The sequence below is a fragment of the Scardinius erythrophthalmus genome, assembly GCF_964197995.2.
Source record: "Scardinius erythrophthalmus genome assembly, chromosome: 11".
In the NCBI taxonomy this organism is placed as follows: Eukaryota; Metazoa; Chordata; class Actinopteri; order Cypriniformes; family Leuciscidae; genus Scardinius; species Scardinius erythrophthalmus.
Genome location: NC_138231.1, coordinates 21,480,714 through 21,499,494, shown reverse-complemented (window position 1 = coordinate 21,499,494; position 18,781 = coordinate 21,480,714).

Sequence of the window (18,781 nt, the reverse complement as noted above, 5' to 3'; positions counted from 1 at the left end):
CTGGGAAAATTTTAGGGTATTTGGGGTTTTTCCAAAAACCTACTTTCGCGAACTAGTCCTAGGTTTTTGGCCCGACCGGAACCAAACCAGTGCGGCAAGATTCTCTGGAGTCTGATTGTCAATAATTATCAAAAAAAAGTGTAAATTTCGCTTCACGGTCCCTAAGGGCCGCCAAAATGTTCGAAGTGGGAGGAGCCCATTTTGCTTAATTGGCTATAACTCGTGAACGGAACGAGATTTTTGCACCAAACTCAGCACACGCATGTACGAGCTCATTCTGTGGTCACGTGAAAAAGGGCGCAGCGACTGGCCACTTGGTGGCGCTATAACTGTTAAAAGGGTGTCAAAATGATGTATTTCTATGGAAAAAACACATGAAATGGCTGAAAGCGGCCATCTTGCTGTCTGATTTGCATACAAGCTCACAAAATCGGGCATGCGCATGCGTCACGTGATCCTGAAGAAGCTTGAAAACTTTCATGGACGTCGGGCCATTGGTGGCGCTTTAACTGTCATAAAGGTGAGAAGGCCTCTGTATTACCCTATGCAAAATGACATTTAAATGACTGAAAAATGGGGGGAAAAGAGCAGAGCTTCACCAAATTAGCTGAGCACATGCGCCATATTATTCTAAAGAAGCGTGCAAACTTTTATGGAGATCGGGCCATCAGTGGGGGTGTCACAGTTTAAAAGGTAAAAAAAAAAATGCACCACATTTCCATGATAAATGAGCTAAAAGGGCAACAAACGTTCTTTTTCCTCTCCGAGGCACATGTTAGAAGGCTGGATAAAGTTTTTGGAACGCAGCAGCGCAGACGGCAAGCGCCTAGACCCTATAGTTTTTTTTTTAGAGGCCTTTTTGTGGCCCTTTTTTAGCCACTTATTAGGGGTTCAAGCACTTCAGTGCTGAACACCTATTGTAATTGTTAATTTTCCCATGATGCAACATTCAGACATAAAACTGATCGGGCAGACCAAACCGTAAGTCGTGGAGACTTGAAACTTTGGGGGCTGATAGTACTCACACCGCCTACAGCGTCACCAAGGCCCGCCCCGATCGGCCTGACGGGGGCGCTACAGCGGGCAAAAGTACGAAACGGCTCATAACTCATCAACCGTGAGGCGTAGGCTCAAGTGTCTTATATCGCTGGAATCCTTGGCTCGAGGCGGACCAGATGCATGCCTCGGATTTGCTCGTCACCCTGGGAAAATTTTAGGGTATTTGGGGTTTTTCCAAAAACCTACTTTCGCGAACTAGTCCTAGGTTTTTGGCCCGACCGGAACCAAACCAGTGCGGCAAGATTCTCTGGAGTCTGATTGTCAATAATTATCAAAAAAAAGTGTAAATTTCGCTTCACGGTCCCTAAGGGCCGCCAAAATGTTCGAAGTGGGAGGAGCCCATTTTGCTTAATTGGCTATAACTCGTGAACGGAACGAGATTTTTGCACCAAACTCAGCACACGCATGTACGAGCTCATTCTGTGGTCACGTGAAAAAGGGCGCAGCGACTGGCCACTTGGTGGCGCTATAACTGTTAAAAGGGTGTCAAAATGATGTATTTCTATGGAAAAAACACATGAAATGGCTGAAAGCGGCCATCTTGCTGTCTGATTTGCATACAAGCTCACAAAATCGGGCATGCGCATGCGTCACGTGATCCTGAAGAAGCTTGAAAACTTTCATGGACGTCGGGCCATTGGTGGCGCTTTAACTGTCATAAAGGTGAGAAGGCCTCTGTATTACCCTATGCAAAATGACATTTAAATGACTGAAAAATGGGGGGAAAAGAGCAGAGCTTCACCAAATTAGCTGAGCACATGCGCCATATTATTCTAAAGAAGCGTGCAAACTTTTATGGAGATCGGGCCATCAGTGGGGGTGTCACAGTTTAAAAGGTAAAAAAAAAAATGCACCACATTTCCATGATAAATGAGCTAAAAGGGCAACAAACGTTCTTTTTCCTCTCCGAGGCACATGTTAGAAGGCTGGATAAAGTTTTTGGAACGCAGCAGCGCAGACGGCAAGCGCCTAGACCCTATAGTTTTTTTTTTAGAGGCCTTTTTGTGGCCCTTTTTTAGCCACTTATTAGGGGTTCAAGCACTTCAGTGCTGAACACCTATTGTAATTGTTAATTTTCCCATGATGCAACATTCAGACATAAAACTGATCGGGCAGACCAAACCGTAAGTCGTGGAGACTTGAAACTTTGGGGGCTGATAGTACTCACACCGCCTACAGCGTCACCAAGGCCCGCCCCGATCGGCCTGACGGGGGCGCTACAGCGGGCAAAAGTACGAAACGGCTCATAACTCATCAACCGTGAGGCGTAGGCTCAAGTGTCTTATATCGCTGGAATCCTTGGCTCGAGGCGGACCAGATGCATGCCTCGGATTTGCTCGTCACCCTGGGAAAATTTTAGGGTATTTGGGGTTTTTCCAAAAACCTACTTTCGCGAACTAGTCCTAGGTTTTTGGCCCGACCGGAACCAAACCAGTGCGGCAAGATTCTCTGGAGTCTGATTGTCAATAATTATCAAAAAAAAAGTGTAAATTTCGCTTCACGGTCCCTAAGGGCCGCCAAAATGTTCGAAGTGGGAGGAGCCCATTTTGCTTAATTGGCTATAACTCGTGAACGGAACGAGATTTTTGCACCAAACTCAGCACACGCATGTACGAGCTCATTCTGTGGTCACGTGAAAAAGGGCGCAGCGACTGGCCACTTGGTGGCGCTATAACTGTTAAAAGGGTGTCAAAATGATGTATTTCTATGGAAAAAACACATGAAATGGCTGAAAGCGGCCATCTTGCTGTCTGATTTGCATACAAGCTCACAAAATCGGGCATGCGCATGCGTCACGTGATCCTGAAGAAGCTTGAAAACTTTCATGGACGTCGGGCCATTGGTGGCGCTTTAACTGTCATAAAGGTGAGAAGGCCTCTGTATTACCCTATGCAAAATGACATTTAAATGACTGAAAAATGGGGGGAAAAGAGCAGAGCTTCACCAAATTAGCTGAGCACATGCGCCATATTATTCTAAAGAAGCGTGCAAACTTTTATGGAGATCGGGCCATCAGTGGGGGTGTCACAGTTTAAAAGGTAAAAAAAAAAATGCACCACATTTCCATGATAAATGAGCTAAAAGGGCAACAAACGTTCTTTTTCCTCTCCGAGGCACATGTTAGAAGGCTGGATAAAGTTTTTGGAACGCAGCAGCGCAGACGGCAAGCGCCTAGACCCTATAGTTTTTTTTTTAGAGGCCTTTTTGTGGCCCTTTTTTAGCCACTTATTAGGGGTTCAAGCACTTCAGTGCTGAACACCTATTGTAATTGTTAATTTTCCCATGATGCAACATTCAGACATAAAACTGATCGGGCAGACCAAACCATTAGTCGTGGAGACTTGAAACTTTGGGGGCTGATAGTACTCACACCGCCTACAGCGTCACCAAGGCCCGCCCCGATCGGCCTGACGGGGGCGCTACAGCGGGCAAAAGTACGAAACGGCTCATAACTCATCAACCGTGAGGCGTAGGCTCAAGTGTCTTATATCGCTGGAATCCTTGGCTCGAGGCGGACCAGATGCATGCCTCGGATTTGCTCGTCACCCTGGGAAAATTTTAGGGTATTTGGGGTTTTTCCAAAAACCTACTTTCGCGAACTAGTCCTAGGTTTTTGGCCCGACCGGAACCAAACCAGTGCGGCAAGATTCTCTGGAGTCTGATTGTCAATAATTATCAAAAAAAAGTGTAAATTTCGCTTCACGGTCCCTAAGGGCCGCCAAAATGTTCGAAGTGGGAGGAGCCCATTTTGCTTAATTGGCTATAACTCGTGAACGGAACGAGATTTTTGCACCAAACTCAGCACACGCATGTACGAGCTCATTCTGTGGTCACGTGAAAAAGGGCGCAGCGACTGGCCACTTGGTGGCGCTATAACTGTTAAAAGGGTGTCAAAATGATGTATTTCTATGGAAAAAACACATGAAATGGCTGAAAGCGGCCATCTTGCTGTCTGATTTGCATACAAGCTCACAAAATCGGGCATGCGCATGCGTCACGTGATCCTGAAGAAGCTTGAAAACTTTCATGGACGTCGGGCCATTGGTGGCGCTTTAACTGTCATAAAGGTGAGAAGGCCTCTGTATTACCCTATGCAAAATGACATTTAAATGACTGAAAAATGGGGGGAAAAGAGCAGAGCTTCACCAAATTAGCTGAGCACATGCGCCATATTATTCTAAAGAAGCGTGCAAACTTTTATGGAGATCGGGCCATCAGTGGGGGTGTCACAGTTTAAAAGGTAAAAAAAAAATGCACCACATTTCCATGATAAATGAGCTAAAAGGGCAACAAACGTTCTTTTTCCTCTCCGAGGCACATGTTAGAAGGCTGGATAAAGTTTTTGGAACGCAGCAGCGCAGACGGCAAGCGCCTAGACCCTATAGTTTTTTTTTTAGAGGCCTTTTTGTGGCCCTTTTTTAGCCACTTATTAGGGGTTCAAGCACTTCAGTGCTGAACACCTATTGTAATTGTTAATTTTCCCATGATGCAACATTCAGACATAAAACTGATCGGGCAGACCAAACCGTAAGTCGTGGAGACTTGAAACTTTGGGGGCTGATAGTACTCACACCGCCTACAGCGTCACCAAGGCCCGCCCCGATCGGCCTGACGGGGGCGCTACAGCGGGCAAAAGTACGAAACGGCTCATAACTCATCAACCGTGAGGCGTAGGCTCAAGTGTCTTATATCGCTGGAATCCTTGGCTCGAGGCGGACCAGATGCATGCCTCGGATTTGCTCGTCACCCTGGGAAAATTTTAGGGTATTTGGGGTTTTTCCAAAAACCTACTTTCGCGAACTAGTCCTAGGTTTTTGGCCCGACCGGAACCAAACCAGTGCGGCAAGATTCTCTGGAGTCTGATTGTCAATAATTATCAAAAAAAAGTGTAAATTTCGCTTCACGGTCCCTAAGGGCCGCCAAAATGTTCGAAGTGGGAGGAGCCCATTTTGCTTAATTGGCTATAACTCGTGAACGGAACGAGATTTTTGCACCAAACTCAGCACACGCATGTACGAGCTCATTCTGTGGTCACGTGAAAAAGGGCGCAGCGACTGGCCACTTGGTGGCGCTATAACTGTTAAAAGGGTGTCAAAATGATGTATTTCTATGGAAAAAACACATGAAATGGCTGAAAGCGGCCATCTTGCTGTCTGATTTGCATACAAGCTCACAAAATCGGGCATGCGCATGCGTCACGTGATCCTGAAGAAGCTTGAAAACTTTCATGGACGTCGGGCCATTGGTGGCGCTTTAACTGTCATAAAGGTGAGAAGGCCTCTGTATTACCCTATGCAAAATGACATTTAAATGACTGAAAAATGGGGGGAAAAGAGCAGAGCTTCACCAAATTAGCTGAGCACATGCGCCATATTATTCTAAAGAAGCGTGCAAACTTTTATGGAGATCGGGCCATCAGTGGGGGTGTCACAGTTTAAAAGGTAAAAAAAAAAATGCACCACATTTCCATGATAAATGAGCTAAAAGGGCAACAAACGTTCTTTTTCCTCTCCGAGGCACATGTTAGAAGGCTGGATAAAGTTTTTGGAACGCAGCAGCGCAGACGGCAAGCGCCTAGACCCTATAGTTTTTTTTTTAGAGGCCTTTTTGTGGCCCTTTTTTAGCCACTTATTAGGGGTTCAAGCACTTCAGTGCTGAACACCTATTGTAATTGTTAATTTTCCCATGATGCAACATTCAGACATAAAACTGATCGGGCAGACCAAACCGTAAGTCGTGGAGACTTGAAACTTTGGGGGCTGATAGTACTCACACCGCCTACAGCGTCACCAAGGCCCGCCCCGATCGGCCTGACGGGGGCGCTACAGCGGGCAAAAGTACGAAACGGCTCATAACTCATCAACCGTGAGGCGTAGGCTCAAGTGTCTTATATCGCTGGAATCCTTGGCTCGAGGCGGACCAGATGCATGCCTCGGATTTGCTCGTCACCCTGGGAAAATTTTAGGGTATTTGGGGTTTTTCCAAAAACCTACTTTCGCGAACTAGTCCTAGGTTTTTGGCCCGACCGGAACCAAACCAGTGCGGCAAGATTCTCTGGAGTCTGATTGTCAATAATTATCAAAAAAAAGTGTAAATTTCGCTTCACGGTCCCTAAGGGCCGCCAAAATGTTCGAAGTGGGAGGAGCCCATTTTGCTTAATTGGCTATAACTCGTGAACGGAACGAGATTTTTGCACCAAACTCAGCACACGCATGTACGAGCTCATTCTGTGGTCACGTGAAAAAGGGCGCAGCGACTGGCCACTTGGTGGCGCTATAACTGTTAAAAGGGTGTCAAAATGATGTATTTCTATGGAAAAAACACATGAAATGGCTGAAAGCGGCCATCTTGCTGTCTGATTTGCATACAAGCTCACAAAATCGGGCATGCGCATGCGTCACGTGATCCTGAAGAAGCTTGAAAACTTTCATGGACGTCGGGCCATTGGTGGCGCTTTAACTGTCATAAAGGTGAGAAGGCCTCTGTATTACCCTATGCAAAATGACATTTAAATGACTGAAAAATGGGGGGAAAAGAGCAGAGCTTCACCAAATTAGCTGAGCACATGCGCCATATTATTCTAAAGAAGCGTGCAAACTTTTATGGAGATCGGGCCATCAGTGGGGGTGTCACAGTTTAAAAGGTAAAAAAAAAAATGCACCACATTTCCATGATAAATGAGCTAAAAGGGCAACAAACGTTCTTTTTCCTCTCCGAGGCACATGTTAGAAGGCTGGATAAAGTTTTTGGAACGCAGCAGCGCAGACGGCAAGCGCCTAGACCCTATAGTTTTTTTTTTAGAGGCCTTTTTGTGGCCCTTTTTTAGCCACTTATTAGGGGTTCAAGCACTTCAGTGCTGAACACCTATTGTAATTGTTAATTTTCCCATGATGCAACATTCAGACATAAAACTGATCGGGCAGACCAAACCATTAGTCGTGGAGACTTGAAACTTTGGGGGCTGATAGTACTCACACCGCCTACAGCGTCACCAAGGCCCGCCCCGATCGGCCTGACGGGGGCGCTACAGCGGGCAAAAGTACGAAACGGCTCATAACTCATCAACCGTGAGGCGTAGGCTCAAGTGTCTTATATCGCTGGAATCCTTGGCTCGAGGCGGACCAGATGCATGCCTCGGATTTGCTCGTCACCCTGGGAAAATTTTAGGGTATTTGGGGTTTTTCCAAAAACCTACTTTCGCGAACTAGTCCTAGGTTTTTGGCCCGACCGGAACCAAACCAGTGCGGCAAGATTCTCTGGAGTCTGATTGTCAATAATTATCAAAAAAAAGTGTAAATTTCGCTTCACGGTCCCTAAGGGCCGCCAAAATGTTCGAAGTGGGAGGAGCCCATTTTGCTTAATTGGCTATAACTCGTGAACGGAACGAGATTTTTGCACCAAACTCAGCACACGCATGTACGAGCTCATTCTGTGGTCACGTGAAAAAGGGCGCAGCGACTGGCCACTTGGTGGCGCTATAACTGTTAAAAGGGTGTCAAAATGATGTATTTCTATGGAAAAAACACATGAAATGGCTGAAAGCGGCCATCTTGCTGTCTGATTTGCATACAAGCTCACAAAATCGGGCATGCGCATGCGTCACGTGATCCTGAAGAAGCTTGAAAACTTTCATGGACGTCGGGCCATTGGTGGCGCTTTAACTGTCATAAAGGTGAGAAGGCCTCTGTATTACCCTATGCAAAATGACATTTAAATGACTGAAAAATGGGGGGAAAAGAGCAGAGCTTCACCAAATTAGCTGAGCACATGCGCCATATTATTCTAAAGAAGCGTGCAAACTTTTATGGAGATCGGGCCATCAGTGGGGGTGTCACAGTTTAAAAGGTAAAAAAAAAATGCACCACATTTCCATGATAAATGAGCTAAAAGGGCAACAAACGTTCTTTTTCCTCTCCGAGGCACATGTTAGAAGGCTGGATAAAGTTTTTGGAACGCAGCAGCGCAGACGGCAAGCGCCTAGACCCTATAGTTTTTTTTTTAGAGGCCTTTTTGTGGCCCTTTTTTAGCCACTTATTAGGGGTTCAAGCACTTCAGTGCTGAACACCTATTGTAATTGTTAATTTTCCCATGATGCAACATTCAGACATAAAACTGATCGGGCAGACCAAACCGTAAGTCGTGGAGACTTGAAACTTTGGGGGCTGATAGTACTCACACCGCCTACAGCGTCACCAAGGCCCAGCCCGATCGGCCTGACGGGGGCGCTACAGCGGGCAAAAGTACGAAACGGCTCATAACTCATCAACCGTGAGGCGTAGGCTCAAGTGTCTTATATCGCTGGAATCCTTGGCTCGAGGCGGACCAGATGCATGCCTCGGATTTGCTCGTCACCCTGGGAAAATTTTAGGGTATTTGGGGTTTTTCCAAAAACCTACTTTCGCGAACTAGTCCTAGGTTTTTGGCCCGACCGGAACCAAACCAGTGCGGCAAGATTCTCTGGAGTCTGATTGTCAATAATTATCAAAAAAAAGTGTAAATTTCGCTTCACGGTCCCTAAGGGCCGCCAAAATGTTCGAAGTGGGAGGAGCCCATTTTGCTTAATTGGCTATAACTCGTGAACGGAACGAGATTTTTGCACCAAACTCAGCACACGCATGTACGAGCTCATTCTGTGGTCACGTGAAAAAGGGCGCAGCGACTGGCCACTTGGTGGCGCTATAACTGTTAAAAGGGTGTCAAAATGATGTATTTCTATGGAAAAAACACATGAAATGGCTGAAAGCGGCCATCTTGCTGTCTGATTTGCATACAAGCTCACAAAATCGGGCATGCGCATGCGTCACGTGATCCTGAAGAAGCTTGAAAACTTTCATGGACGTCGGGCCATTGGTGGCGCTTTAACTGTCATAAAGGTGAGAAGGCCTCTGTATTACCCTATGCAAAATGACATTTAAATGACTGAAAAATGGGGGGAAAAGAGCAGAGCTTCACCAAATTAGCTGAGCACATGCGCCATATTATTCTAAAGAAGCGTGCAAACTTTTATGGAGATCGGGCCATCAGTGGGGGTGTCACAGTTTAAAAGGTAAAAAAAAAAATGCACCACATTTCCATGATAAATGAGCTAAAAGGGCAACAAACGTTCTTTTTCCTCTCCGAGGCACATGTTAGAAGGCTGGATAAAGTTTTTGGAACGCAGCAGCGCAGACGGCAAGCGCCTAGACCCTATAGTTTTTTTTTTAGAGGCCTTTTTGTGGCCCTTTTTTAGCCACTTATTAGGGGTTCAAGCACTTCAGTGCTGAACACCTATTGTAATTGTTAATTTTCCCATGATGCAACATTCAGACATAAAACTGATCGGGCAGACCAAACCGTAAGTCGTGGAGACTTGAAACTTTGGGGGCTGATAGTACTCACACCGCCTACAGCGTCACCAAGGCCCGCCCCGATCGGCCTGACGGGGGCGCTACAGCGGGCAAAAGTACGAAACGGCTCATAACTCATCAACCGTGAGGCGTAGGCTCAAGTGTCTTATATCGCTGGAATCCTTGGCTCGAGGCGGACCAGATGCATGCCTCGGATTTGCTCGTCACCCTGGGAAAATTTTAGGGTATTTGGGGTTTTTCCAAAAACCTACTTTCGCGAACTAGTCCTAGGTTTTTGGCCCGACCGGAACCAAACCAGTGCGGCAAGATTCTCTGGAGTCTGATTGTCAATAATTATCAAAAAAAAGTGTAAATTTCGCTTCACGGTCCCTAAGGGCCGCCAAAATGTTCGAAGTGGGAGGAGCCCATTTTGCTTAATTGGCTATAACTCGTGAACGGAACGAGATTTTTGCACCAAACTCAGCACACGCATGTACGAGCTCATTCTGTGGTCACGTGAAAAAGGGCGCAGCGACTGGCCACTTGGTGGCGCTATAACTGTTAAAAGGGTGTCAAAATGATGTATTTCTATGGAAAAAACACATGAAATGGCTGAAAGCGGCCATCTTGCTGTCTGATTTGCATACAAGCTCACAAAATCGGGCATGCGCATGCGTCACGTGATCCTGAAGAAGCTTGAAAACTTTCATGGACGTCGGGCCATTGGTGGCGCTTTAACTGTCATAAAGGTGAGAAGGCCTCTGTATTACCCTATGCAAAATGACATTTAAATGACTGAAAAATGGGGGGAAAAGAGCAGAGCTTCACCAAATTAGCTGAGCACATGCGCCATATTATTCTAAAGAAGCGTGCAAACTTTTATGGAGATCGGGCCATCAGTGGGGGTGTCACAGTTTAAAAGGTAAAAAAAAAAATGCACCACATTTCCATGATAAATGAGCTAAAAGGGCAACAAACGTTCTTTTTCCTCTCCGAGGCACATGTTAGAAGGCTGGATAAAGTTTTTGGAACGCAGCAGCGCAGACGGCAAGCGCCTAGACCCTATAGTTTTTTTTTTAGAGGCCTTTTTGTGGCCCTTTTTTAGCCACTTATTAGGGGTTCAAGCACTTCAGTGCTGAACACCTATTGTAATTGTTAATTTTCCCATGATGCAACATTCAGACATAAAACTGATCGGGCAGACCAAACCATTAGTCGTGGAGACTTGAAACTTTGGGGGCTGATAGTACTCACACCGCCTACAGCGTCACCAAGGCCCGCCCCGATCGGCCTGACGGGGGCGCTACAGCGGGCAAAAGTACGAAACGGCTCATAACTCATCAACCGTGAGGCGTAGGCTCAAGTGTCTTATATCGCTGGAATCCTTGGCTCGAGGCGGACCAGATGCATGCCTCGGATTTGCTCGTCACCCTGGGAAAATTTTAGGGTATTTGGGGTTTTTCCAAAAACCTACTTTCGCGAACTAGTCCTAGGTTTTTGGCCCGACCGGAACCAAACCAGTGCGGCAAGATTCTCTGGAGTCTGATTGTCAATAATTATCAAAAAAAAGTGTAAATTTCGCTTCACGGTCCCTAAGGGCCGCCAAAATGTTCGAAGTGGGAGGAGCCCATTTTGCTTAATTGGCTATAACTCGTGAACGGAACGAGATTTTTGCACCAAACTCAGCACACGCATGTACGAGCTCATTCTGTGGTCACGTGAAAAAGGGCGCAGCGACTGGCCACTTGGTGGCGCTATAACTGTTAAAAGGGTGTCAAAATGATGTATTTCTATGGAAAAAACACATGAAATGGCTGAAAGCGGCCATCTTGCTGTCTGATTTGCATACAAGCTCACAAAATCGGGCATGCGCATGCGTCACGTGATCCTGAAGAAGCTTGAAAACTTTCATGGACGTCGGGCCATTGGTGGCGCTTTAACTGTCATAAAGGTGAGAAGGCCTCTGTATTACCCTATGCAAAATGACATTTAAATGACTGAAAAATGGGGGGAAAAGAGCAGAGCTTCACCAAATTAGCTGAGCACATGCGCCATATTATTCTAAAGAAGCGTGCAAACTTTTATGGAGATCGGGCCATCAGTGGGGGTGTCACAGTTTAAAAGGTAAAAAAAAAATGCACCACATTTCCATGATAAATGAGCTAAAAGGGCAACAAACGTTCTTTTTCCTCTCCGAGGCACATGTTAGAAGGCTGGATAAAGTTTTTGGAACGCAGCAGCGCAGACGGCAAGCGCCTAGACCCTATAGTTTTTTTTTTAGAGGCCTTTTTGTGGCCCTTTTTTAGCCACTTATTAGGGGTTCAAGCACTTCAGTGCTGAACACCTATTGTAATTGTTAATTTTCCCATGATGCAACATTCAGACATAAAACTGATCGGGCAGACCAAACCGTAAGTCGTGGAGACTTGAAACTTTGGGGGCTGATAGTACTCACACCGCCTACAGCGTCACCAAGGCCCAGCCCGATCGGCCTGACGGGGGCGCTACAGCGGGCAAAAGTACGAAACGGCTCATAACTCATCAACCGTGAGGCGTAGGCTCAAGTGTCTTATATCGCTGGAATCCTTGGCTCGAGGCGGACCAGATGCATGCCTCAAATTTGCTTGCCCTTCAGGCGCTAATTTTGAGTAAATTGAGGTTTTTTGAAAAACCTACTTTTGCGAATTACTCCTAGATTTTTTGCCCGATTGAAACCAAACCAATGCAGAAATATTCTCTGGACAGAGACTATCAATAATCATCAAAAAAATTCTTAATTTAAATTCACGGTCGCTAAGGGAAATCAAAATGTTTGATGGCACCAGGGCCACTTTTACTAAAACAATTATAACTCGTGAATGGAAAGAGATATTTTCGCTAATCTTGGGAAACGTGTTTATGAGCTCAATCTGAGATTACTTGAAAAAAATCGCGACGATTGGCCACTTGGTGGCGCTACAACATGGAAAAAAATTTATGAAAATGGCTATATACGCACCCAACCGTTAGTCCTTTGAAATCCTCAATCCTTCCCGAGTCCAACAATACCAAATATGCCAGGTTTCTCCTTATAGTTTGTGTATCATTGTCATTAAGCACTTAAAAAACTTGCAATTATCTTCGAAACCGATAGTCCAAATTTCTTGAAATTTGAAAACATAGATCAATAGCTAAACAATAACGCCCAAATGTCACAATTAAGATAGGAACTGACAAAAATAAATAAACAAATAAAATTTTTAAATCATTGTCACCCATGGATCATTTTTATTCTCTCATAAACAGAAGTGTCTAAACTTCAAAACAAAATGAGATATTTACAACAAATTTGACAGACATGCATGGGCACACTTTGAGGACACTTGAAGTGGTGGAGATCAGGCAAGATGTGGTGCTATAACTGTCAAAAAAACTTTCCTCAGTAAATTGCCTGTATTGGCTGTAAATGGTATTTTCCATCAATGTTATAAGTTTATTTGTTTATTTGGATCCCCATTAGCCTCTTTCTAGGCAGTGGCTACTCTTCCTGGGGTCCCAAAAAGTAAATCATACAAAACTACATTTAATCAACAACAATAAAAAGTCAAGTCAATGAAACGCACTAACCCATCATCCATTCCAAATATCAAAATCAACAATTTAATATATTTTGCCATTAAATATTCCTTTAAATATTTTTTTTAAACTAATTTTTCTTGTAAAAATGTGTGATATCAATAGTAAATGATTCCATATTTTCATTCCTCTATACATTACTGTCCGTTGGTTTCCAGTGGTTTTCGAAACAGGAAATAAAAAACATTCCTTTTATTCATGCCTGGTGTAAAAAAATATGACTAGTACTATTATACAAAAGTTGAGAGTACAGCGCATTAGGAACTCTAGACACAGAAATATTTCTTATAAAATAAAGCAGAGAGACAATCCTTCACCAGTTCATTCTCAGTATATTAGCTCTTCTATAACAGTTTAAATTCAGTCCTGTCGCTCTGTTCTGGACAAATTTATTTTTTCAATTACATCCATTTTTTTTTTATTTACTTGATGCACTGGTAAAAACCACTGGGCAAAAACACGCGATTCGTCCAATCACTGATTGTGCTGCAGTGACTGCCACCCCTGAGAGCCAACAGTAGCGGCATATTCTTAAGGCCCGCCCACTGTTCGCGCAGGCGCTGCTGCTGTCAGCATGATGAGAGAACAGAATAGATCAGATGAGACAGCAGCACGGAAACTTTCTTCAGAAACTCCTTGTACTAAATGATCATCATAATCTATCGGGAACTGTGATTGTGTGCACTTGGAAACTTTGGATGCATCAACTTGTCGTCAGAGAAAGGTGTAAAAGGTGAAATCGGAGTAAAGATTTATAGTGTGATAATCTTTATTGAACAATCTTCTTTAATTGAATATGTGATGCAGTCTCGTTTTGGTGAGTGACTTTTTTTTGTCATATGTTATCTTATGACAGATATCTATTTCAGAAATGATTTGATATGAGCTGAGTTGACTAGGCCGCAGTCACAGCGCGAGCTGAACTAGTTAGCCGTGTGCTAAAGCTACCGCGTGTAGCTAACATCTTTGTATCATGAGTTGTGACAGTGACTGTTTTATGAGTGTCGAATCGATGTGTTAAATAAATTTGGATTAATGTGTCATTTGAGCTGTGCATGTCATTTGTTACTGAAATGTTGAGTCAGAAATTAATTATGGTACGTTTGCCTTGTGTTTTCCAAGGCTGCGTTTTCTTGTTCTCTATTTTTTTTCCCTATGTGAACGTGATCGGCAAGTGTATCCTGTTTTGTGCCATAAATAATCCTGTGAAGGTGAATCGCCTGCCTAGTGGATGCAATTACATGCACAAATGCTAACCAGTGCCCATGGACCTGTTTCCCATTTGAACTGTAATTTGAAACCATCAACTGGTAGGATAACTACAATTTTCTTTTGTTTGTTTTTGTTTTTTATATATATGTGTTGCTATATAAATAAGTGTTACGATGTGTATAGCATGCACAAAAATCAAGGACATTTTTTGTAACGAATGTAGCGAAAACTAAACAGCGTCTCTGCGCATTGAAAGGCTGTCACTCAGTGCACAATCACATTGTTACAGCAACGGATTGTCTTTGAGTCATTAAACCGTACATGTACAAACATGTTCAAAAACACTGATTCGTTAAAAAGATAGATGTGATGAAACTAGGTGGTAATTATTTTTAACTTTAAGCTCCACTTTCGAACTTCACCTAATTTAATCGAAGCTTTTAGGCTGTTGAATCATTAAAAAGAAACAAGTCGGTGATGTCTGTTTTCATTTACTAACTCTCTATTGTTCTTATTTGTCACTCATCTTTCTGAAACAAACTACAAAGAGAACTTTTTAATTTATCAATATAATTTTCTCTTTGAATCAGAACAAAATTGTCAACTATTTGCTCTCCTGTTGCACCATTTCCTCCCTCCAGTAGATGATCCTTGCTTCTGATTTAATTATGCCCTACCGAATACTATATCTAGGTGTAGCACATCAAGTCAAGTTGCGCACTACATGCTACACAGTGTTGTGTAGGGCTGGGTTTCGATTCAAATTTCAAGAATCGATTCGATTCCGATTCTCAAGATCTTGAATCGATTATCATTATTCGATCCGATCTGATCCGATCTTCGAGATTTAGATAATGTTAATTTCCGCCATGATAAATTTTCCACCATTTTGAATTTTGTCAACAACGTACTTTTACTAACTAGTCCTAGGTTTTTCGCCCGATCGGAACCAAACCAGTGCAGAAATGTATAGAAATCCTATAAATGTTAAACAGCTTTAAAACCATGTATTTCCTATGTTACATTGCCTGTATTGGCTGTAAATGGTCTTTTCCATCTATTATGTCAGTGGTTACATGCTTGCTAAATAAAACTTAATAGATTTTAAAGCTTTTGTGCTTTAAGGCCTTAAAGGCCTTAACTGCTTGAACCCCGATAAATGCTGCTTGCAGCTTTAATTATTATTATTATTATTATTCTGCCGTAAAACGCATCGTGCAGCCCAAACCGTAAGGGCTAGAGCTTTGAAACTTTGCCATATGGTAGTACAAAAATCGAGGAGAGGTTATCAAATTATGACCCCGATTGGCCCATAGGTGGCGCTATAGCAACCAAAAGCGCGAAACTGCTCATAACTCCTAGACCGTAAGTCATAGACTCAAGTGTCTTATATCATTGGAAAGCTGGACGCCTGACGAACAAAACGTATATCTCCGATTTTATTTCCGCCATGATAGATTTTCCGCCATTTTGAATTTTGTCGAAAATCTACTTTTGCGAACTAGTCCCTGGGTTTTCGCCCGATCGGAAACAAACCAGTGCAGAATTGTTCTATGGAGTCTGAAGATCAATAATTATCGAAAAAAAGTTGAAATTTCGATTCATGGTTGCTAGGGGGTGCAAAATTAACGTTGTGGGAGGAGCCTATTTTACTAAAATGGCTATAACTCCAGAAGTAAAAGAGGTATTTTAACCAAACTTGGTACACTTGTGTAAGAGGTCAATCTGAGGTCACAGTAAAAAAATCGCGGCGATTGGCCACATGGTGGCGCTATAACATGAAAAAAACATAAAACAGGCTATAACCACCTGACCGTTAGTCCGATTGACTTGAAAATTGGTATGCAGTGTCTTGGTCCAAGGTGCCATGTATGTCTATGAGGACATTGGCGTATCTCAAAAAACATGGCCGCCATCGGCCAATGAAGTTTGAGCACCGATTAGACAAGGTTAACGGAGGCCGATCGGAACGAAACTCGATGGGCATGTTCGTCTTATGGCCCTAGAGGTCTGTAAGAATTTTGAAAGAAATCAGCCACTAGTTGGCGCTAACGAGTTTTATGGCTCTGTAATCACGTGGTGTTACACTCATCCACACAATATGCATATCATTTGATAGATCTGCTCATGCTGAACAACTTTGCCTCAAGAACCATTGCTGTCAATCAAACCGTTCATTAAATATTCACGAATATGTCTAAAACCTACTTTTGCGAACTAGTCCTAGGTTTTTCGCCCGATCGGAACCAGACCAGTCTAGGACAATTCTCTGGACTCTCTAGATCAATAATTATCAAAAAAAAGTTGAACTTTTGCATTTGGATGGCTGTAATAGGGTCATTTATAAAATGGGCGTGGCAAAATACAGTCAAAAGCCTATAAATCATAAATGAAAATGCAGAACTTCACAAAAATTGGTCAGCATATGTGACATAACATCATTAACAAGCATGCAAAATTTTATGGAGATCGGACGATAGGTGGCGCTATAACTGTTAAAAAGCTTTAAAACCATATATTTCCTATGGTAAACTGCCTGTATTGGCTGTAAATGGTCTTTTCCATCTCTGATCATATAATTTTCATATCATAATGTTCAAAACTAGTGCAATACAATTCTCTGGACTCACTAGATCAATAATTGTCAGAAAAAGTTGAACTACTTCATTTGGATAGCTATAATAGGTTCACTTCATAATGTAGCCTTTACCAAGTGTCCCCGAAAGCCTATATCTCTTTAATGAATTACTCAGACCTTCTTAAAAACAAGTCAGAACATGTGAAATATCACTCTAAACATGCATGAAAATTTTCAGACAGATCGGACAAAATTTGCCTCTATAACAGTTAAAAAGGTGAAAATGATATGAATATAATGGCATGTTAAGCCAATAAGTGATATTTTACTGCCCCCTGCTGTTTAAAATAGGAATTTTGTCATATTGTTCTATAATTTATATTTAGACTTTATAAAATCCCTATTTTAACATTTACAATTACATTTAGTCAAAATCTATCTGTTAAAGTATTAGTACTGACAGTTTGATCACATCATATAGTTCAACTGTCTGTATCTACAACATAATGTGTGTGTAGTCTTAGGTTTCTGAATAAATTCTGAATCGTCTGATTAATAGCTTACAAAGACTTTGTGAAATGTTAATTGACCATTCAAATATATTTTCATAATGACATATCCCAATAGCATTGAAAAAACAACAACAACAACATTTGTCTTTGTGTGTGTGTGTGTGTGTGTGTGTGTGTGTGTGTGTGTGTGTGTGTAAGCATGCATTAAGTTAAAATGGTAAAACTGGTTTGCTTTTGTCACAGTTGTGTTCTGTCTGAGTATTGTTGTCTCTGATCACATGTCTTCCTTTGTTCTGTTTTCCCGCCACTCCTTGGTTTCCACGGTAACTGTCATTTAGTGCATCTGTCACACCTGTTTCCTCGTTAGTCTTGTCAGCTGTGTCTTGTTTCCCTGATCAGTTCTCCCATGTATTTAAGCCCTGAGTTTTGCCTTGTTCTTTGTCAGTTCTATGCTGTAATTAGAGTGTGTTGCTGCCTGTTCCGATATCCTGAGTTTAATTCCTATTAAACCTGCATCTTGTATGTTCATCCTTGTCTCCGCGTGCCTTCCTGCAACCATTCCGTGTTTAGCTTTAGTGGAGAAAACTGGTGAAAATAATGAAATTTAAAGTGAACCTGAGCCAATAAGTGGTCTTCTAGTGCCCTCTGCTGGCCATTCTACTTATTAATGAAGTCTTTTCACAGGTGATTTTGCGTCACTCTAGACACTTATAAAATCACTTATATAACAATAACTATTATAACAAAATCATATTTTGTCAGTGTTTATCACTTCATTTGCACTGACACTTCACGTGTTGTAAATCATGGTAAATCACGCTAGAAGCATGGTAAATCATAGTAAATAAATCTAAAATGTGGTGTATCAAGGTAAATCATGCTAGAATCCTGATAAATCATTCTAGAACGTGGTATATTATGGTAAATCATGCTAGAACAGGGTAAATAATGGTAAACCATGGTAAATCATGGTAAACTATGCTAGAACAGGGTAAATCATGGTAAACCATGGTAAATCATGGTAAACCATGGTAAATCATGATAAACTATAGTAAATCATGCTACAATGTGGTATATCATGGTAAATCATGCTAGAACATGGTAAATCAAGGTAAACTAAGATAAATTCATGGTCAACTATGCTAGAACAGGGTAAATCATGGTAAATCATGGTAAATCATGCTAAAACATGGTATTTTCCATCTATGATGTCAGTGGTTACATGCTTGCTAAATAAAACTTGATGTCTTTTGATGTTTTTGTGCTTAAAGGCCTTAAAGGCCTTAACTGCTTGAACCCCGATAAATGCTGCTTGCAGCTTTAATTATTATTATTATTCCGCCGTAAAACGCATCGTGCAGCCCAAACCGTAAGAGCTGGAACTTTGAAACTTTGACAGATGGTAGTACAAAAATCGAGGAAAGGTTCAGAGATTATGACCCCGATTGGCCCATAGGTGGCGCTATAACAACCAAAAG